General features: G+C 43.8%; 1 long non-coding RNA gene across 1 annotated transcript in view; it reads right to left on the bottom strand.

Annotated features, from left to right (window-relative positions):
• LOC128772767 (uncharacterized) overlaps window positions 1-14141 on the bottom strand; it is a 70648-nt gene extending 56507 nt beyond the window's left edge. The window contains exon 1 of the long non-coding RNA XR_008416921.1: window positions 14031-14141. This is a non-coding gene — a long non-coding RNA (uncharacterized LOC128772767). The remainder of the gene's footprint in view (window positions 1-14030) is intronic.
• Window positions 14142-25581: the final 11440 nt, after the last annotated feature.

Genomic DNA, 25581 nt, shown 5'->3' with positions numbered 1-25581 from the left:
ACAAAGTTTATTATGTTGGGCTTTGTATTGCATTTTGTGTTTAAGACCTGACTTTCTTCCTATGGACAGAGAAAACCCAACAGACCTTAAGTATCTTTGCTAATTTACAATGTAGTTGTAGTGATCTCTTGATGTGGAGCAAATACAAAGGATACATTCACCACCCACCAAGAATAGTCACAATGAGGAGCCCTAGACGGGTGGGTTTAGAAAAGAAGGACCTGGGGGCGCCTGGGTGGCTCAGTCAGTTAAGCGGCTGACTTCGGCTCAGGTCATGATCTCGCGGTCCGTGAGTTCGAGCCCCGTGTCGGGTTCTGTGCTGACCGCTCAGAGCCTGGAGCCTGTTTCGGATTCTGTGTCTCCCTCTCTCTCTGCCCCTCCCCCGTTCTTGCTCTGTCTCTCTCTGTCTCAAAAATAAATAAACGGTAAAAAAAAAAAAATTAAAAAAAAAAAAAGAAAAAAAAGAAAAGAAGGACCTGTATTTATTTCGCTCGCTAACTTAGAAGCACCTCTTCACAAAGTCTGTCCACTCCTTAGACCACTAGCATAGTCAAACCTTTATACATACATGATCTGGGAGGCTTGTTCTCATGACCCGCCTTTGTTAATGACAACCCGCGTGACTTAGAGCGTATCACTCAACAGCTTCCGCATTAGTCAGGGCAAACTGTTACGATAAAAAGTATAGCATCTCCGTGGCTTAACATGACAAACAAGGCCTTGTCACATACACCGAAGTTCAAAGCAGGATGGACAGATTTCCTCCAACAGGTGACTCGGGGACCCAGGCTCTTTCTGCTGTAGTTCTACTATCCTCACAAATGGTCTCCAAGGTCACTGTAGAAGAGGGAGGAGGGAAGGCATGGAGAAGTCTCACCCTCTCTTAATGTTCCGACCCATAAATGACACATTCCTCCCCTCACATTCATTTGGTGAGAACTAGTCACATGGCTCCACCTACTTATAAGGAGCTGGGAAACGTAGTTTAGCTCTGTGCCCAAGAAGAGGAAATGGGGCTGCTGAACATCCTAATTGCTGCCACTGTCTCATTATTTGGGGCCTCATTTCCTTTCTCTCTAAACTGGGGATAATTGTTTCTGCCGAGCCCTAACTCAGAGAATAATGAGGAACATGAGAGCATTAAAAAAATGAAAGCATGATCTAAATAAGAGCTATTGAAAATACAGGAAAGCGCTATCATTTCGAACACTGAGTTGGGTCCAGGACCCAGGTTTCAAAATGACTCTCCATGGAGCCTAAGTAGGTCTGTTTATTCAATGCTGACAGAATCCTAGACTTGATTTATAGGCAGGATTTCGACAGACACCCCGCCCATTTTGCTTATGATGAAAAGGATGAAGTCCCAGAGGAAGTGATGCCAGCAAAAGTTTTACATTAAAGGGACCCTTAGAGATTTTCCACACCATTAAAAGTGCAAAGGATAAAATGTTGGAAGCTGACCCAAACTTAGAAGGAAGTATAACTACTCACCACGGCACAGAAAAGATGCTTGTTCTCCATCATGAATTAGATGATGAAAAGCAAGCAAGCACTGTTTGAACTCACCTTAAAAACAAAAATTATGTTTATCTATCTTTGAGAGAGAGAGAGACAGACAGACAGAGTATGAGCAGGGGAGGGGCAGAGAGAGAGGGAGACACAGAATCTGAAGCAGGCTCCAGGCTCCGAGCTGTCAGCACAGAGCCTGACACGGGGCTCAAACCCACAAACTTTGAGATCATAACCTGAGCCAGTCAGACGCTTAACCAACTGAGTCCCCCAGGTGCCCCTGTTTGAACTACTTCTGATTAGTTCGTTACCAAGTAAACAGCTTGATGCTCAGTGTTTCTAATGTTTTAAATCACAACGCACTAAGTATTAGTTTTACTACTTCTAAATTCTCCTTATACATTTGCAGTCAACAGTAAGACAGATTTTAAATGTTTTGACAAAAATGTTTAAAGGTCACGAAAACAACTGTCATTTTTTGTCACCGTTATTCAGGGTGACTTGCTCAGTCATTTTTACACTTCGGCACTACCATGCAAAGTAAGGACTGCCTGTATGGTGTGCTGATTTCACATATGTGTTTCACTTAAAGACTTGTGCCTGAGAAGAAAAGCATTTTTAATATGGCCCGTCTTCATTAGAGTTCCCATTCTTTGGGAGACCGTTTTGCCAATGACAAGATGATTAACACTAAGTAAGCTTATTAAGATCTAAAAAGGACTGTTAACTGCAGAAAAATAGTTTCTTCATTGAAGGGTTGTCAGCAAGTCTAATTTATTAGCTTGTCATATTCTGTGAGTGGGAACATAAATCTCGTATCAGGGACCAAGATGAAAAAGACTAGGAATACCTGCCATAGCAAAATTCTCCACCTTCTTCCCAAAGGTAAACATATACATCACCTTAGTCTTCTAGGTGGGAAAGTGTGATCACCTACATCCAAAAATATGAAACTCTATTATGGATGTCATGTGAGTGAAAGCTGCACACCAGAAGCCTAATTTATAATAGCACTGTAATGCCAAAAATGGGCTAAAAATTCAAAATGCTAACAAACCACATAACACAACCCTTCTATGAAGTGTTTATACTACGTAAAGTAGTATAAATGAGACCAGCCATAATCTCCTTGGAAAAATAAAGAGCTAGGAGGTGTTTATCTAAAAAGGTTAGGGAAGTTTTAGGTCTGTGGAATGGATTTTAGGTCTTAATCTCTGAGTCATGCTGAATTCAAACCAGCCTGAGAAAAGTGGGAAACCGCTGGCTCAAAGGCCAGGGGGTCTAACCTCAGGCCTGGCTCAGTTCGGGTTCCCAAACAGTGCCAGAAAATACTCATCTTGCCATCTCCCGGCTTCCTTTTCAGGGCATCTCTCTCAAGAGGGCAAGATGGCCACCCGCAGTCCCAGGCCTGTATCTTCTGGCTCAACAACTCCGCGAAACAGAGCTCTTCTATTCCTGATAGAACCACCAAAGTCCCGAGACTCCTCTCATCAAACTAAATCCAGTCAGGTACCACCATGGATTAGTTACGGTGGTCAGAATTAGAACCTAGGTCTACCCTGGGGCTGGAGAGGAGGACAGCATGAGCCCACAGTGGGGCAAACCGCGTTGGCGGACAGTGGAAAGGGGGGCCCGAGAAAAAGGATAAATAAAAATAGGGCAGGAAAAAAGAACGGATGACCACAATGGAATGACACGGAACCTGGGAGTTTAAAGGACCTTAGGGATCAAATTCCAGACCAAACTCTACCCCTGATGAAGGGACGCAGGCTACAGGACTCTGAAAGGTAATGATTCCGTTTCTGCTTTCCCTCCTCTCATGGCAGGGAAGCTAATTCCATGGATGAACAGTTCTGGTTGTCAGCGTTCTTACACTGCTGCCCAAATTCTCCTTGCTGCACTTTCTCACTTGGGCCCAATTTCTGTCTCCAGGACCACAAGAGAAGCAACTCCCATGGTCCCTGAAGCGGTGGACCCAGCTACTGGCATCTTCCCCATCAGTCTTCAAAGGCTTCCTCCCCAACCTGCATGCATATAGAGTTAGGAGGTGTTTATCCAAAAAAAGGTTAGGGAGTTTCGGTCTCTGGAATGGGTTTTAGGTCTTACTGAATCACTGCCTCGTGTCCAATTCAAACCAGCTTTAGAAAAGTAGGAATCCACTGGCTCACCCCCACCCCCCCCACCCCCCATTTACAATTAGAGGTGGATTAACTGTGAAGCTCCCAAAATTCAGACATCAGGGCCCCTCACCAGCACAAGATGCCGCAAGCACTGAGAGTTACAACAGGGTCCTAGGAGGGAAGGGGAAGCCAGGGTTCCACCAGAAAGCATTTCTACTTAAATATTTCTGGAGCTCTCAGAAAAAAGGGACCTGAATCTCCAAGCTCCAGTAATTTGTTGTGATCCTCATTGAAAATAAATATTCCAATTCATATCTAATTGTGTATTTGTAATTTTGTCGTCTTTTTTTTAAGTTGATTTATTTTGAGAGAGACAGAGAGAGCATGAGTGGGGGAAGAGCAGAGAGAGAGAGGGACAGAGAGAGAATCCCAGGCAGGCTCCACGCTGTTCAGCACAGAGCCCTACCTGGGGCTCAATCCCACAAACTGTGAGATTATGACATGAGCCAAAACCGAGTCGGACACTTAACTGACTGAGCCACTCAGGCACCGCTGTATGTGTTTTCTTAAAGACCTCCTCCTCTCAAAATTGTACAAACTTAGCCCCCCTCCCCCCCCCCCCCCAATCTGGATCTGCTACCATAAGGAGCCTCTCTCATCCCTTAGCAGTCTTTCTTAGGACATGGTTTGCAGGTATTTTATTATCCAGAGCAGCCTCCAGCTTTTTATTTTATTTTATTTTATTTTATTTTAATGTTTATTTATTTTTGAGACAGAGAGAGACACAGCATGAGCAGGGAAGGGGCAGAGAGAGAGAGAGACACGGAATGTGAAGCAGGCTCCAGGCTCTGAGCTGTCAGCACAGAGCCCGACGCAGGGCTCGAACTCACGAACTGTGAGATCGTGACCTGAGCCAAAGTCGGATGCTTAACCGACTGAGCCACCCAAGCGCCCCACCTCCAGCTTTTTAAAGGTGGAAACCTACAGCTGGACAAAATGCTACAGTGATGATCTGGCAGGTAGAGTTGGAGAGGGTCTCACTGCCTTGTTCTGGTGCCTCTGCTTCCATTATTGCAGGCCAGGGTGGTGATGGGGTTAGTCATAGACGTGCACCACCTGGTTGGTTTGCTTCGTCTGTGGTCTGTGTGAAACACCGGCTTTTTTCCATCCTCTGTTGCCTTGACTTGTAGAATTTTCAGTTAGTGGAAACATATTCTTCATTGTCAAGGTTGGTCTGAACGATTTCCTCGGATATGACCAACACTGCCCACTTTGAGAGACAAAAGCTAAAACCCAACAAAAAAGATCTCCAGAATCCAACTTCTGGATGCAAAGGGAACATGAACTCTTACTTGAATCCATCCTGTCTGCCACCCACATCAGTTGGTACACTTTACTCAGAATGTTTACAACTAAAGGTGATTTAGCCCGACATTTACAGAGACTGACTCATAAAACTAAAATTCTCATAGATCATAAGCAGCCCTAAATGTATACCTCTAATTTTTGTTAAGGTGACCACCCAATAGTTTTTATGTAGTTAATACCTGTTAATGAGATTAAATTTTTTATTGGCCCTATTACTGAATTTGGATACAACTGATCAAAACCAAGCTTCAAGTATTTTAACAAAAGATGCTCTTCTATATAATTGAAATACATGGAAGGGCTAAAAGAGTAAATCGAAGTGGATTTATACTTATCTTGGTCTGGTCCTTTGCTCTGGCCTTACCGGCTATACCACTATGTTCTCTCCAGCTCTGAGGAGTTAGAAAGTGTTCATTTAGCACAGAGGGTGGCAAGTAGGTTTCAACAAGTGAGCAGCTTTGAATCACTAGTAGTGACCTGAAGCTTTGTAATGACAAAGACTCTGAGACCAGATCTCGATGCATCAAAGGAGTTCTGTGATCAGCTGGTATTGTCAGTCATGAGCACCAGAAACAGAAACGGGAGCATTCACGTTGTATATTTGCCATCTGTGATCAATTAGATTAAACTCCCCTGAGGTTAAACACCTGATTCATACCCCACACTGCATTTGGCAAATAGGACTTCATGATTATTGAATGAATGAATATGGGTTCTACATTTTGCTTTGTGAAAGATATGCAACAGAAGCTCTATTAGCCAACATTCAATTAATTACAATCTCAAAATGGATTACCCATTTCCAGAATCCAGTCAGAAAGTGGAACAATGAAACCTATATATATTTAGAAACTAACCTTCAGGGTTTCAGTGCACATCGAATGCAATTCCCCAGCTTTTCTTGATCTGCAATCTCACGTCTTACTTAGCGATAAGTGGTTGAATTTCAGCCCTGGGACTTGGAAAGACCCTCAGTTATCAATTTTTAAGATCACTAGACTATAGTTATTAAGTCTGGAAAATGGGCCCAAACATTTCAAACAGTGAAGTTTTATTTATTTTTATTTTGTTATTTAAAATAGAAGGGCTCTTGGTTAGATAAATGCTCAAGGACAGTAAACTCCTTTGCTAGACTGTAAGCTCCTGGAGGGCAGAGATGGTATTTGATTCAGTTCCATGTTCCTGTATCGTCTAGTACGTTTCCCTGAATACTGGGCTGCTTAGTAAATACTTGCTATATGAATGAATGAGCAAATATCTGTGTGTGGGGGTGGGGGGAGGTCAGTGTTCTCTATATGTTCTGTCCTTGAGCCCCTTTGCCTTTAAGCATTTATCTGAGAACTTTCCTCCCTGACAAAGGGGAGACCAGTGACATGTAAGGTATCCCAGCTTTGGACAATGAAAACACTTTTTAGAGCTAATCAGAGGAGTGTTAGCAGCTGGGTCGGGGCCTGGAAAGGACAACCAGACTAAGAATTCAGAGCTCTGGGTTTGAGACTTTGAACTGCTTGCTCTATGACTCTCAGTTTGCACATCTGTAAAATGGGGAGAATACCTTGTCTTCTGAAAGTTGTAGAGAGGGTCAAACAAAATACCTGCAAGTATTTTGAAAAATGATGAAATCTCCATAAAAACAGGGGACATCAGTTGTTCTTATTCTGCAGCTAAGTGGCCACACAGCTTTGGGCACATCCCTTCACCCTCACCCTTGATTTCTTCATCTTAAATCCAAGAGGGTTGGACTAGATGCTCTCGAGCAGTGCTTTCAGCCCTCATGTTATGTACACACAGCTGCGGCTTTCAGCTCTGGCAAGAGGAAAGAGGAGGGCTGGATCGAATTCTTTCCTGAACAGACTCAGACAAATCATTTGATGCTTTTGCCCATTTACAAGAAGCAGCCAATCGAGGCAATCAAATTGCATTCTCGAGAATGAGCCAGAGGAAAATGCAATGTTTGGGTAGTCACAGAGCTTCATCTGAGAGTCAGAGAGGTGCAGAAACCAAATGAGACACTCACAGAAAAGCAGGGGACAGTGTTGTTTTTAGGCACTTGCTGACTCATGCACTTTGTTGGATACTTTAAGCATATTCTCTCAATTAGGTCGCACAACAATTATTCAAATTAACAATTTATCCACCCTCCAGATGAAAGCTCCCTGAGATTCAGACATGTTAACCCAACCCGGGAAAGGATTTAAATAAATTCAGGGCTGTTTGACTCCCAGGGTTTTCCTTGTACGATTCCACTGCTAAGGAGCCAAAACAAAGATAGATGGTTCCGAAGCAGAACTGCGTATGCCGGGAGGCAATGGGTGTGCGCTGTCTACAGTCATTGGCAGGCACAAAACACAGGGAAGAAAAAACCCAAACTAAAAGCACCAGGGGCCTCCTGGAGACACCGAGAATGGAGCTCAGTGAGCGCCAACTTCAGACGTCACACGTGCCACTAACGACCCAATCCCGCACCTCAGACTTGCAGATTCAATGCAGCAGTGGGTTCATCTCAAAGCACTTCTCCAGGCGTGAATCTGCTCAGATACCTGCTCTTCCAGGCTGCAGCCTTCCCGGTTCAGTGCTGAGGGACCAAATCCCCAGAGGGAATTTCTAAATTACTCAATTCCCTTTGCCTGTACTTATATCCTAATGATAGGACATTAAGATGCAAATTACACAGAAACTTAGTAAGCAAATCATGTCACTTTCTAATGGTTACATCAATAAAGGCTGCCGAGAGGCACCACACTGTTGCCAAACCCCAGGAATGACTTCAAAGGCCCACCTGCAAGCCCCCGGCTCAGTGTGTGCTAGAAATTCTATCTCACCAAAGTATTTATGGTCAGGGATTCTTTCCTCCCCAAGTGGCAGAACTGCCTGATGCTGTTTCTCCCAGCTTCCAATGCTGACGGCTCTGTCTGTGCACATGTGTGGGTCCTCAGGGTGCTGGTGGTTTTTTGCCAGTGTGGTTTATAACATTACAAAGGGGAATTCAGTCTCCTCTGAGTAAAATACTTCCATCACGAGAACATGTTTCAATTTCTGCTTGTCATTTCTATCGCTGCCATTTGTCTCCTCCCTCTTCTGCTTTCCTTTTTCCTATTTTTCCTTCCAAGAATTGGCTGTGATCGCCTAAACTAAGCTCTTGTTTGTTTGTACCTTGCCCATATAAAAATCCATCCTATTAAAATCATTGGCTTTTACAAGCAAATTTACTTTAGCAACGATATCTCAGAAGGTCAAACTATTCATTATACATTTCAGAGTCTCTGGCCCTTAACCAAGGACCAGTACAGCATACAGAAGTTTAATAAATGCTTGACTGTAAAATATTACAATCCCTTCCATTTCACCATCGAATTCTTACTAACAGGATTATGTTCTTGGAAAGCCAGAAGCCCTGGCCTCTGGTCATAATTCAGTTCCTAATTAGCTGTGTGATCCTGGACAGATCATTCCCCCTCTTACTGGGACTTGCTCTCTTCATCTACAGAATGACTAGGGTGGTAGTTTCTGCATCTTCTAGATTAAATTCTGTAAGGACAGAGCTCAGATCTGTGGTGCCCCCTTTTGTAAAGATCCAGATCTGCAGGATCTAGTACATACCTAGAATACAGCAGGTTCTCTGTGACTATTTGTTAAATGGATTTGTGAAGAATGCTGGGAATCTAGGTTTTAAATCGATGGCATTGTTCAATTGGACTTTGAACTTGTATTTGCTGTTACAAACAAAACTATACCCAATTGTTTCAAGTTTTTTTTTAAATTTTCCTCTATCCAGGACTCAGATAGATGCTCTTCTGTACATTCTGGAAGCTTGTGAGTCATTTCACAAACAAAACTCCGTATCTACCTCCAAGCTGACTCACTGGCTTCCCGGTGTGTTTCTCACCAAACCAGATGATGGCCACACAGGCAGTAAGGCTTTGTAGGGCAGTAAAGGCATGGTGCCCATATGAAGAATTCAGGTCAATTCATCTCAAAGTAAGTATTTACCGGATGCCTATTGAGACACCTAATGTGTAATGTTAGTTTGGGAAGGAAGCACGTACCAAGACAGCCAATTCTTGGAGCCCTTGATAATCAAAGATCAAGGACATGTCCATCTGGACCACACAGCTCCTGGATCCTATTTTTAGATCCTATTTGCAGTGTTTGCCACTTTCTTGGAAGTCCTTCTCACATTCACAGTTTAGACACAGTCATATACAAACCATTCAATTTTATCTCCTAATCGTAACATTGCCTTGCGCTGTTTTTCTATCTGTCTCACCTAAGTTTGAGACTTTAAAACATGGGTCCAGAGACAGGTTTCCAAAAGGGGGCCACCAGTATTGAGGATTATGTGCAAAGTTTTATGTGTATGAGCATTTTTCTGAGAGAGGGTTCGTCGCTTTCAACAGATTTCCAAAGGGATCTGTAATTCCAACACACGAACTCTCAGCTCATTGGCTACTAGAAACCCTGGGAAGAACTGCCTTGATTCCAAGAATCTCCATTCACTTCTCCAACAGAGCAGTCAAGCTGAATGTAGAAAAATTCAAATTCATCAAGTGAGCTGAAAAGCCAAGAAAGCAAGCAAATGCCAATTTCTCATACTCATTCAGATATGAGGGGGAAAACCCAACTTTCGACTAGGAATAAAACTGGAGTGCTCAGAGCTCCCTCTTACCAGTTTTTATGATCCATTGGGGTGAAGCACCATGAACTAAAAACCTGGGCCGGCCAAGCAAATAGCTGAACTTGAAGGAGATATTGGATCCACATTGTTGGATCCAATATTGAGCAAGTGAAGTGGAGGCAAGCGTGTCTGCCCTAAAAGAATAATGGCCACTGAGGTCTGTGTGGGGTGGTCTTGCATACTTGACCCACAAGCACATGCACACAGAGGGCTCTGGACTCTAGGGTTCCTGCATCTCATGCTGTGCTGCCTCAGCAGTTTCCAGAGTCAACAGAATCATCCAAGTTATGGTGTACTCTCATCTCCTCTTTTATAAATTATGCATCAAGGAAAGAAATTCATGGCAATTTTTTGATAAAAAAATACCCCATACAATACCCCATATGATAGACAGTCTAATTTTCTCTTAAAGTTTAGGAGAGTTTTCCAGAAGGAAATCTGGACCCCCAAGGTGGGGGTAAAGTTGGTAGACAAAAAATATGGGCGGGCGTGGTTCACAGTCAGCCGTCTGCCTGCCCCAGGCCCTTGAGACAGGGTCTTCTGACCACATTGGTTGTAGAAACTGTTAACAAGGAGACTGAGGTGTTACCATTCTCTGAAAAGCACCAGTCTTCCTGCCTGGCTCTCTCTTGCACTGCCTTCATCCCTCACTTCCTGGGCCTACCCAGCTCTGAGCTTTGGGCTTCATTTCCCATTCCTGGTTCCACTCTTGCCTCTTACAGAGGAGGACTAATTTGGCTGGTCCAGTTTTAATTTTTTTTTTTAACGTTTATTTATTTTTGGGACAGAGAGAGACAGAGCATGAACGGGGGAGGGTCAGAGAGAGGGAAACACAGAATCTGAAACAGGCTCCAGGCTCTGAGCTGTCAGCACAGAGCCCGACGCGGGGCTCAAACTCACGGACCGTGAGATCATGACCTGAGCCGAAGTCGGCCGCTCAACTGACTGAGCCACCCAGGCGCCCCATGGTCCAGTTTTAACCAACTTCGAGTGTGTGCATTTGCTTAAGGACAGTGGTACTGAGCTGCTCTCTTCTGGCTATTCCATCTGGTGAAGTTGGGGTGCTCAGAGGGCATAATTTGCATAATCTCCATAGCCAAGAGTGATTCAGAAGAACCTTGAGAATTCAAAGGTAAATAGACTCTAACTTTATGATATTGAAAAACAACTTTGTAATTAAATGTATATTAATTTGCAAAAGATTCTGTTTGAATGCATATCTTTGGTGGTTCCACCTCGTCTCACCCCTCCCCCCGATGCACAAAAAACCATGCTATTACATGAATGGCCCATCTATGCCACAATAAGAAGATCTGACTATTGAAAATATAGTAAACACAAAATTCTACCAAGCAGAGTACTCAGGAAGTAAGGAGTTCTAGTTACCTGAAATTTCCAAGAAAATTCTGGTTAAAAATCCTCATTCTCTATATCTTGACACAATAAATAGATTTTAAATAATTTTCTCTAAGAAAAATAACCAGAGGTACACAGAGATTGCCACATTACGTATCGTAGGAAAGATATCTATGCACAGTGAATGACTTCAAAGCGCACCAAGCCCCTTGTGTGCACCTGAAGCCGGTGGAGAGCAGAAAGCAGTCTATGGCACTTCCTGGAAATGTGGCAGGGTTGAGCCATCAGCCGTACTTAGAGGCGGCCAGTTTCCTAATGTGTCTTCATATTGGGTTTCTCTTCTTCCCTACGTTACCCACTCTGCCCTTACTCTTGCTCCTTATGATTGCACTTATTAATAAAGAACAGCACAAGACCAACTCAAGTCTGCTTTCTGGAAAACCTGGCCCACAAAAAATTTTTACAAAACTAGTGATTCTCAATGGCTTTTGGGTAAAGGTGTGTGTGTGTGTGTTATAATTTTGCAGGCAAAAGAAAGGGAACCATTCTTTTCTCCCCGATTACTTATTACACCTCTCCTCTTCCCACTCTGCATCAGTTAGGGGCCAGTCAGTAAGTAAAAACAATATCAAGAGCTTGGACAGAAACATTTAATATAAAGACGTCCTAACTAGTAAAGGTGATTGATTTCTAAAAAGGGGTAAAAGATAACTTTAAGGAGTTCAGAAGTAGCACATCTAGAGAGCAGTGAGAGGAAGGAACTAATAACTCGTCCTCTGTAAGGGTAAGAATGGGTCTGCTCGTGGCAAAGTTCCTTGCCAGAAGTGTGGGCTGGAAACAGCCTGTAGGAGCAGCCAGTCAGGTGGTGGAGAAACTTGCCAGAGGCTGCAGAGGGGAGCTGGTCCATAGCAACGGTCTCTGGGTAATGGGAAAACCTGCCGGAGGCTGTAGGCTAGTGGAGCTGATCCACGCAGGATGCTGAGATGAACACCACGCAGTCCTTCCACACAGACCTGCTGGCCCCAGCACCAGGAAGGGAAATACCTACCCCTTTTCGGCTTCGAAGTGGCACACCAGCACCTTCTATTAACAGAGCCTAACACCCAGCCAGCTGGCAAAGGAGAAATGTCCACGGGGTCTAGCTCTCAGGTTCACCAAGCAGAAAAGAACGGTGTATTCAAAGCTGAGAGGTAACGGGTTGGCAACTGGCACACCCACCTTCTCTGTGTGGGAGACATTCACTCTACAATGACAAGTTTAAAAATGGGAACTAAAAATATACGCTCTATGTAAAATATTACCAATGATTACCATTTAATAACACAATTAAAATTTATTTCTCAGACCTGTCTGCATTATCTGAATTTTCTGTAGGTAATCATGTATCTTATTTTTATCTGGAGGAAAGATTACCTTAAAAGATTCTCACTCATTACAGTTTTACTGAATTCTGTTAGTAAACATGAAACTCATTATTATGCAAATATACACATAAGGGTGAAAGGGGCTTAGGGACATTCATTCATCTCTAAAGGGCAGTGTTCTGGAGGACATGCCAAGCAGTCTTGAGTCTGATTAGCCCAGAATCTCTGGCCCTACCATTCACTCTCAGGCTGCTTGTGTATATTCCACACATGTAACATAAAAAGGGCACAAAGTGGGATGCCTGGGTGGCTCAGTCAGTTAAGCATCTGACTCTTGATTTTGCCTCAGGTCATGATCTCACAGTTCTTGGGTTTGAGCCCCACATCTGGCTCTCTGCTGACAGTGTGGAGCCTGCTTGGGATTCTCTCTCTCCTCTCTCCGCTCTCTCTTTCTCTCTCTCTGCCCCCACCCCTCTTGCATACGATCTCTGACTCGAAATAAACAAACAAACATTTTTTAAAAATAAATTAAACAAAAGGGCACAAAGCAACAGCAATTGCCATTTACCGTGCTGGTCAATGGCAACAACACTTACCATGCTGCTGACCTTGCAAACTTTCTGCTGTCTTGGACACTGGAACCTGCTCATCTAGATGTTCACAACGTTTATCTTTCCTTTGGCTAAAAGCCCTTAGAGTCTGCAACTTGCCTCCTGCCCTTCTAGGTAGCTTTCCTGGTCTCTCACCAACCACCCCAGGCTTTGAATTTAAGCTAGCAGAAATGTCAAACCAGGTAGGTTTCCTCTGCTCTCCCCACCCCCCATTTCCTCCCTAGTGTCTTTGTTCACGCAGAACCTCCACCCAAACTAACCACCTGCTCCTTTCAACCAGCTCCTCTGGTTGTCCCTTAACAGTCAGTTCCGGTGTCACCTTTTTAGGAAACCACATCCCATGAAGGATCCAGGGAATCCAGTGATTCTGCATTATTTTGAAATTGTTAGTTTAGGTGCTTTATCTCTCCGGGTCTGTCCTCAGAGCTGCTTCTTGGTACCCTCAGCCTTTAGCATAATGGGTGATACAGAGTCGGCACTCAGTGCCTGTTGGGGGGAACTAAAAGGTCTCCAGGCCCTGAGCTGCTAGTCCTTTCCTGCCATTCGTGCCCTGGCATGAAGAGCCTCTGTCAGAAGGAGAACCTGGGCCAGAGGAACCGGGGAAGCAGGTGTCATGTTCTGGGGACTGCCAGCTCCTTCCTCTCCTCATCAAGCTTTTCTCAAAAGTGACAGGCAGATCGGCAGAAACAGACACACCTACTCCTAAAAACACAGATTTCCATTTAAAAAAAATGCAAGAGGAATAGAAAGAAGCAAATGCCACTCCTTCCAAGAACTGGAGGCGATTTTTACGGGTTCAACCTGACACGGTTGAGGGGCCGGGGAAGAGAGCGAGCACTGTCTTCATAGCCGTGTTGAAAGCTCCCGTTCCCTGCACTCTCGCGAACTCTGCCCACAAGTGCACACAGTCACCCATCTATCACTTTCACCTGAAATATATAAACAGGTGAAGCTGAAATGAGCTTGGATGCCTTAGGTTGTCATTATCATACCCTCCATTTCCCACCCAGGAGACGCCATCACTCACACAACGGAGCATGCTTTCCTGTATGCACAGGCCTCTTCCCAGCTTACAAAGCACCTTCCACATATGTCAGCTTATGTGACTGTCACCCAAAACACTGTATGGGTAAGCAAGTTTCAGGACGGTGGATCAGGTTGTTAGCAGCAAGGACCAAGGGTGGCTGGATGTCCTTGTGATGTCACAGGTAAGCAATGTAATGTCCCTCCCCCCTCCCCCCCCCACCCCCGCCTTGGTCAGACAGGCTGGTGGGGTTATGGCCTCCCTTTCACCTGTGTTCCCTTCTCAGGGAAGTCCCTTGAAGAGAGCCATGGGCTGCTTCTAACACCTGCTGACTCATGACACCCAATAAGTACTTAACATACAAATGAATGACTGAAGGAAGTCTGGTCTCCCTTTAAATACTTTCTCATTAAACTAGTTATCCCAGGGCAGCCTGATGGATACAAACTCTGGAGAAAAGGATTTCCAAATCCAGGCAGAGCTAAAGCCCTGTGCAGGCTTCCAGCAGAGAATGAAGGAAGCCAGAGAAACATGTTGAATGTAGTCAGGCACAACCTGTCCTAGCAACCGCCTCCCTCTCTATAAAATTCAGTCTCCCTCCCCCATCTGTGGTTGGAATGTTTTTCTCATGTTAATTTCAGATTCTAAATGTCAAGATGGTACCTTTCCTAGTTGTCTACAGGGTGCCCCCACAGGAGACCCATGCCAGGAAACTTCTGCCACTTTCCAAAGAAAGGACAGTGGAATTCAAACTCCCCAAGCTCTCCAGTATCTCACCAAGTTCCCTGGTTATTATTTTAGGGAAACTTAGATTTCTGGTTCCACATCTGGCTAGTTTTGCTCGATGGAATGTATAATCCTGTTTCAAAGGTGATTCTGGTTAATCAAAGTCCTGGTTCATTAAATGGGGGCTCTTAGTCACAGAAAGGAAGGAAGGAAGGAAGGGAGGAACAGAGATACAGAGGGAGGGAGGAGAGAAAGGAGGGGGAGAGGGAGGAAAGAAAAGAAAAAAGGTAAGAAGGGCAGGAAGGAAGAAGGAACAGAAGGAGGAAGGAACGGAGGAAAGAATGCTTACTCAAGAACACAAAGCTGGCCACCAGTGTTCTCTCAGGGGGCATCTTGAGAAAGGAAATCGATCATATGAGAGGAGCTGTGGTGAACATATGGGAAGTTCCCACAAAGACCATTGCTGTGACGAGTGGGCAGGCAGAATGTTGCCAGTATGTGCAATCTCCCTTAAAAAAAAAACAAAACAGCACTTGACTATGAGGAGAATTACGTAAATACGCAACAAATGTTTAAATAATTGAAAATCTTTAATATTTCAAAATAAATTTTTAAAAGTTGGTATCAGGAGCCACTACTATTGACTTTACTCAGTGGAAATTTCCAAACTACCTAGATAACTTGAAAGTCACCTTTAGACCCCAGCTGGTTGTCACCTATATGACATATGTGGGTCGTATTTTCCTTTTGCATAAACAAGAAGCTCCTGCTGGGTTTTTCCACCGTCTTTTCGTTTCTTTCACACTTTGTATCTTTAACCAAGGTCTAGCACAGAATAAGAACGTAATAAGCAGTTGTTGAATTTATGAAAAACATGTAAATGGAGCCGTAAGTCTGGGATTCCAGTTCCAATCCTGCTACTGGCTTTCTACGTGATTTTTGAGAAGGTCACTTTATATTTCTGGGTCTCAGTTTCTCTATCAGTAAACTCAACACAATAGGGTCAGTGACATTAATGACAGCTAACAGTGACTGATCACTTATGTGCCTGGCACTGTCCTCATCTGTGCCTGCATTAGGTCATTTGACCTTCACACTGAGCCCATGAGTTACACAGGAATTCTTTCTTTCAAGTCACCTCAGGCACAGCTCTGAAAAATCCCCAAACAGGTGCCCCAGTGGTCCGCAAAGGCATTTCTAAAAGGAATTCAAGTATCTCTGGCTGGAACATGCAACAGTCTCACCCAGGTCACTTCTGGGCATGGAGCCATGAGGCTTGCATCAACTGTAAAATCCTTTCCTTTGTACATTTCAAATTAAAATTTTCTCTCATCCAGTGAAAACAATGAGTAGCAGAAGTGTGCAGGGAAAGCAGTGGGGGGAAATTGGAAAGGAGAGAGAGATGGTTACAGCTGGTCTCTGTTTGACTCTGCAAGAATGAAGGGAGGCAGAAATTCAGGAATCTACCCAAGCAGACTCCACTGAGCGCCCCACCCATCATCCAAGTGCATCATTAGCCAGGATAATTGGCAAATTAATTCACTGAGATAAATTAATTCACTCAGTGTTTTGCTCATGATACACTTAGGATAACAGGTATGGGACGTGGCCAGAAAAGACAGGGATTAACAAAGATGTCATTACCCAGCTGCCTCCAGGGAGCCCAACCTTGGGCTCCAGTCACTCCTAGCAGGGCCACCTTCCCTCAGACTTGCCAGTTTTAAAGCTGAGCTGTGGGGGCCCCTGTATGGCTCAGTTGGTTGAGTGTCTGACTTCGGCTCAGGTCATGATCTCTTGGTTCATGAGTTAGAGCCTTGTGTCAGACTCTGTGCTGACAGCCCAGAGCCTGGAACCTGCTTCAGATTCTGGGTCTCCCTCTTTCTCTGCCCTTCCCCCACTCACACTTTGTCTCTCAAAAATGAATGTTAAGAAAAATAAAGCTGAGCTGTGAAATGATAATTTTTGCCTAATTCAAGATAGGCATCCTTGAGAATCCTAGAAACATTCTGTTCTCAGTCCCGTGCAGTTTCCTCAATGGGCTATTCCACTTGGCCAATGCTCCTGGAGCTGTGTCAGAAGAAACAGTAGGAGAAAAAGGCTTTCTTTCAGAGAGCTTTCAATTAATTTGGAAGAAGATATTTGAACAATGACTTCACTGGGAGTCCAGCTGTTGGAATACTGAACAAATTTCACAGCCATTGTTTTAATACTGGCCATGAAATTCTTGGTCAAATTCTACCGGGAGACTATCACCCTCCTTGGGCCCCATCCCACAAGAGATAAATACATTTCTTCTGTCCTATTTACTGCACCAGAAGCTATTTTTGAGAGGGCGGAGTTTAGCGGTTAGACAGCTTGACTCAATCTAGAGAGACCCAAGTGAATCCTGGTGCTGCCATGTACTAACTGTGACACCATGTGTAAGTTCTTTACTGTCCCCGAGCTCCATTTTCCTCACCCATGAACCCACTTTGATATCTTTCACAATTAAGACATATAGGGTTGTTCTGAAGACTAAATGATACATGAAAAGCTCAGAGCACAGTCCCCAGCACACAGAAAACAGTCAACCAACCGTAGCTGTTTATTATTAATACTTTCATTATCATCCAACCTCTCCCTTCTACTGGAGTGGACCTGGTGGTTTGGATGAGAGACTTCAAAACTGCAAACTCAGACTAAAATAGATTTGTTTTTCATATTAAGTTCTATTATCACGGATGGAATTACATCTGTAGAATGCATTTCGAAGGATGATTAGTACATTGAACTCTATGGATACTGAGTGTATGCGCGCACACACACACACACATTTACACACACACACACACACACACACACACACACACACACATTGACTCACATTCCACAGGTATGGATTTTCACAAGACATATACTTTCAAATATCCATGACAATGAGCCCAAACTACTGATCCTACCTCTACGATCAACTTTCTTAACAGAATAGTTTGGGGCTTGGGGATTGAGGCCATTGCCTTGGAACTCTTGACATTCTCTAACTTGGAAACCAAAGATAAGTAGGTCAGTTAGGAGCAATTACAGTTTGGAGGAGGAAGGTTTGGTATCTCTACAATGATGCCACATTGTTTCTAGAGTGTCAGCAGCTGTTTATGCAGGAAGATTTCCCTCCCTCTCTAGTGAATGTAACATCAGAGGGAAGAATTTCTAAATCAACACCAGGGAGGCACAGCTAGGGCTCTCTGCAAACTCATAGCAGAGAAGGAAGGCAGCCAGAAACATATAGGCCACCCACTGGACTGCTCGAGGCCTGCAAGTTAGGTCAACTGAACTGACCTGTACAAGCTCGACTGCAGGTGACAGGAGGCCAGAAACACTCTCACTGTGGGATGTCAAGTATGAAAGGCAAGTTCCCAGGGGCTCTCGCCTTTTATTTTGGAGCCATTTGCTTCTAACACACACTGCCTTGCACTAAAATTACTGTTTTAAGGCACATGAAAAGATGCTCAACGTCGCTCCTCATCAGGGAAATACAAATCAAAACCACACTCAGATATCACCTCATACCAGTCAAAGCGGCCAAAATGAACAAATCAGGAGACTATAGATGCTGGAGAGGATGTGGAGAAACGGGAACCCTCTTGCACTGTTGGTGGGAATGCAAATTGGTGCAGCCACTCTGGAAAACAGTGTGGAGGTTCCTCAAAAAACTAAAAATAGACCTACCCTATGACCCAGCAATAGCACTGCTAGGAATTTACCCAAGGGATACAGGAGTACTGATGCATAGGGGCACTTGTACCCCAATGTTTATAGCAGCACTCTCAATAATAGCCAAATTATGGAAAGAGCCTAAATGTCCATCAACTGATGAATGGATAAAAAATTGTGGTTTATATACACAATGGAGTACTACCTGGCAATGAGAAGGAATGAAATATGGCCCTTTGTAGCAAAATGGATGGAACTGGAGAGTGTGATGCTAAGTGAAATAAGCCATACAGAGAAAGACAGACAGATACCATATGGTTTCACTCTTAGGTGGGTCCTGAGAAACTTAACAGAAACCCATGGGGGAGGGGAAGGGGAAAAAAAAAGAGGTTAGAGTGGAAGAGAGCCAAAGCATAAGAGACTCTTAAAAACTGAGAACAAACTGAGGGTTGATGGGGGGTGGGAGGGAGGGGAGGGTGGGTGATGGGTATTGAGGGATGAGCACTGGGTGTTGTATGGAAACCAATTTGACAATAAACTTCATATATTGAAAAAAAAATTTTTTTAAAATGCCTTCAGAAAAAAAAATAAATAAAAAATAAAATTATTCTGTTTTACAACTGGAAACATCACAAGACAACATTACTGGATTGGCCAGTGAATAAAAAAAAAAAATTCAAGGAAAAATGGAAGATACAGAATATGTCACTTCATATGTAGAATAACCAGAAAAACCATCTCATTGCTAGGCTTCATAGCTTTAATCCTAAAGCAGGGCATTCCAGATTCCTCCACCTCAGGGCAGTAATCTACAAAAAAAGGCAAGGTAAGACTCAATTCCCAATTTAAACCTTAATTCAGATGCTTCCTGATTACCAGGACCTTTTCTTTCCTAGCACAAGAAAAATAAGTTCCCTGAAAGTTCCTGTTTTCACACTCAGTCACGTGATCACTGAGAGTGATCCTGTCAGTCATTGTACTAAGAGCAGCCCAGGGACTTGCCAGACAGCAAAAGGACGTTGCCACCTCTGGCTTCCAGCTGAAGGCTCTGCAAGTCACCCTCCATGTGCTGGTTACCATACAGGACTGTTCTGGTCCGCTCCACCTGCTCCTGGCCCCGTGCAATGCAGCCCAAGGCCAGCCTCTAGGAGACTGCGGAGCTCAAACCTTAGGGATCCCAGGTCACCTCCTGTCAGTGGCCCCACCCTCTCCCCCTTCCTAGTAGCCTCAGAGGCAGGGCCAGGTTCTCACCACTCTCGGCATAGAGAGGTGCTAGAGTGCAGGCTCTTGGGTTCTCAGCTCCCAAAACTGCCAACTGGAATCTTTTCAGAAACAGTTGTATTTCCTCTTCTTCACTGTCCCCCTTCATGCACGTTAGTGCTCACGTCTCCCCAGGCTGTCCTAGGTCTCTCTGCCTAGGAATTGAGTGAATCGGTAACACTTACCACAAATTAAACCAATGTGTCACATTGCCCAGGGACACACACATTAGAAGAGATCCGAAGAGTGAGGCACCCAAAAGAATGGTGGACTTTCAAGCAATGGGTGGTGGATGGGAGATAGTTTCAAGCAGGGGGGTCCTTCCAATGACTGGGTAAAACCTTTCCATGTAGGCAACTGTCTCCTCTGCCATGTTAAGTGGAGTCACTTCTGGGCAGAACTACAAGACCAATCCTCCACATGATAAGGTAGTGCTGAATAAAGCAAGTATCAAGATACCCTGTTTTTATTTCATCGCTCCCATGTGTTCATACAGGTCCATGGGGCAATTACAAACCAACATACTGGTATACGAGGTAGGAAAAGCAAAGGCAATACTTAGGTGTTAGGGGGAAGGGCAGTCTGGGTTGTTGGGGCCCTGAGTCCTCACCTCAGCTCTGCCACCTTCCTCAGGGACTGAGGACAAGTCACCTAACTTGTCATACCCACCCGAGTCTCAGTTTCCTCATCTGCATGAGGGGATGACAACACAAGGAGCCTCATGAGGTACTATGAGAGTCCAATGTGAAAATCCATGTGAAGGTACACTGTAAACAAAAAAAGCACTCTGGTCACCATAGCTGGTGTCATCCTCAGATTCATGAAGGATTAAATGCTCTTTGAGTTTGCAGCCATGGGCACGAATCTGTCAAAAGTACACAGTGGGGGCGAGGTGGGAAGGAAGGAGAGGTTGTTTCATGTAAGGGGTAATCTTAAGAGCAAATGAGGCAGGATTCCAAAATACTTTTGTATGTAGGTCAGTCATAGCATACATTAAGTTGTGTCTTGTTTTGAGAGAAAAAGAGGACTTGCACATTGTTTAGTCACTTTTCTCTGGCTCTCAAATCAATGCTTTAGTGCTCACGGAGCACATATGCTGACTGTGCCCTTATTTCATCAGAAGTGAACAGACATGGCTCTCCATGCATAGTAAGGGATGTTGTCTAGTTGAGTGCCAACAGCTGTCTCCGCAGATGTCAACAACAGCTGCATTTTGTCATTCCAAGATGTGAATCTCAATTAATCTCCCTCCCTCCTTGTTTTTGGAAACTTTGACATCTCCATATAAAGTGATTTTATCTTCCCGGTTAAACTCATTACACCCAGATGTATCTGGTCACCTTTACAAAATTAGGTTCAGTGTGCTCAGGAATTGGAAATAAAAATTAGCTTTGATGTCAAATTACTAGTAAGAGAAATCTCAGTCAAAGCATAGATCCAGTTTGCTAATCACTTCTAGCAAAGGATCTGAATGCATCAGCCAGCAAAATCACCTGGCCCCCACAGAGACATTTCAGCAGGAAATCTGTAAATAAAATGGATATTCACTATTTCATAGTGCATTTTTAAATGACAGGTCTGTATAGCAGGGCCATCACTCTACAGATGTAAAAAAAAAAAAAAAAGGCAACTTAGTTGGAAATGAAAACAAAGGAAGAGGTCTGTGAGAGCTGAACTATGATTCTAAGAGTGGAGACTGCTATTCAGGTATTCAGGTCTGGCCAACTGGCACTGTCCAGCTTTGGGTGCTTGTTCTATCCATCACAAAGTACCTAATGCAGTGCTACTTATGGGCACTGTTCAAAATGAAATCCAAATACCCAACAGAGCAGAGCAGATGCTGATGTAGACAGACATGTTCCTGGGGAGAATTTTTTAGAGTCAATGTCTGCAGGGCAAAGACTTGGCTGTGCATGTGCTGGACCTCACTATGTGCATTTGTTAAATGTATATTTGTAAGCTATAGGGTTGTTTCTGTTTTTGCTTGCACACTCATGACTAGTAGAAACTAACACAGCAGATAATGGGAACAAGAATGAACTAGGAATACTGGGATGCCTGGGTGGCTCAATCTGTTCAACGTCTGACTCTTGATTTCAGCTCAGGTCTTGATCCCAGGGTTGTGGGATTGAGCCCTGGTTGGGCTCCATGCTGAACGTGGAGTCTGCTTAACATTCTCTCTCTCCCTCTACCCCTCTCCCCTGTGCTCTCTCTCTCTCTCTCTCTCTGAAATTAAAAAAAAAAAAGAACGAACTTGGAATGTTCACTTATCCTCACGTTCAGGGAGTTTATCACCAAGGTAAAACCTGCCTGATCTATGAAGAAATAACTTATTTCTGCTAGTACCTTCTGTTCCCTCAATCCAACAGAGAGAGATAAGGAAAGAGGCATATGTGAAAAGTACCACTAGAAATAATCAAAGTGGGGCTTCCCTGCTACCAAACAAGGTGGGGGGATAACTTTGGGGGTAATTTATACAGGTTCATCTGTTAATTTATACTGCCAATTCTTAACCATCTCCAGAGGATGATACCACAATGACCTTTCCTTGTCCGGGACCAACCTGTTTATCCCAGTTGTCCATTAATAGGATCACCCCCTCTACTCAAAGACATGACATGTTCCCTTGCAGAGGATGACAGGGAAGTATTTAAACCAAAACAAATGTGTGTTTGTTTTAGCAGAACTTCCTGAATCAAATTATTAAGCAGAAACTTAATGTAAGTAGAAAATGTGGGAGCTCTGACCAGAATGCCTCAGATCCTTTTTTACTGTGAGTCTGTGTCTATATATGAGACACACACACACACACCCCTACACCTTTTTGGGTGTTAGGTTTTCACTTCCAATAGCCAGCACCTTCAGCTAGTTGGGGGAGACTGCCCTCAGCCTGCTTTGCTTCATATTTGACAGCCAGCACTGTTCAGTTATTGAGGCCGTTTCAGGCGACCTTTTAGCTACCAACAGACAGAGGAGTATGAAAACTTCCTCTCCCCAGACTCAGACTGGGACAACAGACGGTCCAGATGTCTCCAGCAGAGCCAGGCAGAAGCTACATTCTGCAGGGTTCTGCCTGAGATTACATCCTTCTGTGGCTTCCTCTGCTTGCCTGAAAGAGGGGAGTTCCTGTAAGTTGGCAGAAGTGATGCTGTCTGCCCCAGCATGGAGTAGAAAGAGCTAGACAGGCACAGAGGGACTCAGGAGACTCAATGGGCCCTCAGTCGGGGCTTCAGATTATCATCCTGCTATAGTCCTTGGGCTTCTGGGGCAGTAGACCCACTATATGTTCAAATGTAAATCCAAATGACATTTTAAAGTCATTTTCTGTGGCATCTCCCATGAGAAGAAATAGTAGCAAGTGAGGTTAGGAGATGAAGTATGTGTCGTGAAGAGGACTCCTAGCAAGTGTCTTTCTTAGTCAATGGTCTAGGAGCGAGTACTGGTCATCAATCTCGCCAGGCCTACATGACTTGTTTGGCCTACCAGGAGTGCCCTATGCTTGCACCATGGAACTCACTGTTCCCATGCTCATCCTTCCTGAATGTGGCTCGGATCCACCCTCAAGACTTATTCCTTACACCAGACTCTGTCCTGCCTCTGGGTCCTCAGCTCCTAACTCAGCTCCCCATTCCCTGGTTTTATTCTCTCTTTACTCTTTGTAACTCCTCCCAAAGATGATTCTAGGGCTCCTCAGCTCTATAACTGAAGGCCCCTTGGAGCAACACCCCACCTGGTCTGGGTACTGGAACTCTCCTGGAATTGACCCCACTGGGATGATCTACTACCTCTTATGGCAAGACTTGGCCTGATTAGTGGAAAGAAACTACTTACCCTCATTTGACATACTATAGATTTTACTTGTTTGTCTTTTCTGTTCCCCTCCTACTGAAATAGAAGTCTCATGAGGGTAGGATTTTTTTTTTGTCTGCTTTGTTCTCTACTGTGCTCTCAATTGCCAACACATAGATGCTTAATAAGTATCTTTTTAGCGGCGCCTGGGTGGCTCAGTTGGTTGAGCGTCCGACTATTGGTTTCGGCTCAGGTCAGGATCTCACGGTTTCATGGTTTCCAGCCCCACATCGGGCTCTGTGCTTATGCTGTGTAGCATACTTGAGATTCTCTCTCTTGCCCTTCTCCCACTCATGCTGTCTCTCTCAAAATAAATAAATAAATAAACTTTAAAAATAAATAAATATCTTTTTAATATATTTTGTAAAAATTATTTTTAAGAACCAAGTAAATGAAGAAATAGCACCATCTTCTTAAGATCCTCTTTTTGTAGTACAGTCTGTTTTTGGCTAAATTTCAAATTGAAATATAATAAATTACCCAGTTTGGTTTCCCAGTATTTCAAGAGAAGGAAAAGGGAGGTAAAAAGAAAGAAAGACATGTTTAAAGAAAGTGTGACGGTATATTAAATATAATCTTTAAGATCAATGGAAAGAAAATATAGTATGGGGGAAAAAACTTGGATCTGGAAGAGTATTCTTTAAAAAATGGTGTTGTCCAGGTAAGACATGTATGTAATCAAATTGGTTTCAGCATGTTGAAATTCAGTGTTTTTACTTATGCAAGGCACTAGGTATAAAAGCCTATCAATGCTTCAGAGAAAATGTAGAGAAAAAAGTACTCCATCTTATGGTAAAAGTTGTCTAATTGCTTGCCACTGTAGCCCCTAGTTCCACACATTTAAGTGTTAATAGACTATTTAGTGGACTGGCCTTCATCAATTTCCTTTGGGTGTACACCATGACAAATTCTTGTCTTACATTTCCAGCTTGTCTCAGCCTTCACTGTTGACAATTCTAGATGGAATAGCCAATCCAGGTTGTTGACTGAAGATTCCCAAGCAAACTGAATTACATAATACAAACAGCTAACAAGAAATGTTCAGGGGTCCTACCTGAATAGTGTGTACCAGACCAACCCTTGTACCTTAGGAAGGCTGGGTAAAAATGAGAAACTAACAAAACCAGTTATTTTAAAGTATCAAGAGCAACCAAGGCAGCCAGGACTAGAAGGGACATGGAAAAGCCAGCAGGGAATTTGAAAGTGATAACAGGGAAGGTAATAAAGTCAGTAAGGTGACTTATCATATCAGCTACTACAGTGGTTAGCTAGATATCAGTTTTGCTGGGGAACTTTGACAGACCCATGCAGAACAAGCCTAGAGTTTTCCCAAATAAGGAGCAAGGAGTCCATCATCTATCTATTGAGAGCTGCTTTTACGAGTGTCTTAGTTGGACTGCTATGACAAGGTACCACAGCCTGGGTGGCTTAAATCCCAAGCATTTATTTCTCACAGCGCTAGAGGCTAGAAGCCTGAGACCAGCATGCCAGCATGGCTGGATTCTGATGAGGGCCCTCTTCCTGGTTTATAGCAGACACCTTCTCACATATCCTAACATGGTTGAGAGGAAAGAGATCATTTCTCTTGTGTGTGTGTGTGGTTGTTTTTTGTTTTTTTTTTTTTTTCATAAGGGCAGTAATCCCAGTCACAGGAGCTCCACCCTCAGACCTAATTACCTCCCAAAGGCCACACCTCCAAATACCATCACATTGAGGGGTAGGTTTCAACATACAAAGTCTGGGGGAAATGCAAACAGTAAGTCCACAGCAGGGGGCATTAATTTTCTGTCACGTAAGGTTCATGTGGGCCAAATACGCAACAACAGCTAAACAAAACTCTCCCAGTAGAGAGAAGTATATGTTTTCAGTAATCAACTTCCAGTGTGTGAAGTTAACAAAGGTACAAAGTTAATGTTAATGTCAGTGTGTGCTACAGCCTTTGACCCAGTAATTCCACTCTGAGGTATATATTCAACAAAAATGCATATATCTGTGCCCCAAATGGCAGGTACAAGAACATGTATAGGAG

Source organism: Panthera pardus, unplaced genomic scaffold (assembly GCF_024362965.1).
Source record: "Panthera pardus isolate Hobbes unplaced genomic scaffold, ASM2436296v1 HiC_scaffold_24, whole genome shotgun sequence".
NCBI classification, from domain to species: Eukaryota; Metazoa; Chordata; class Mammalia; order Carnivora; family Felidae; genus Panthera; species Panthera pardus.
This window is presented reverse-complemented; position numbering and strand designations above follow the sequence as displayed.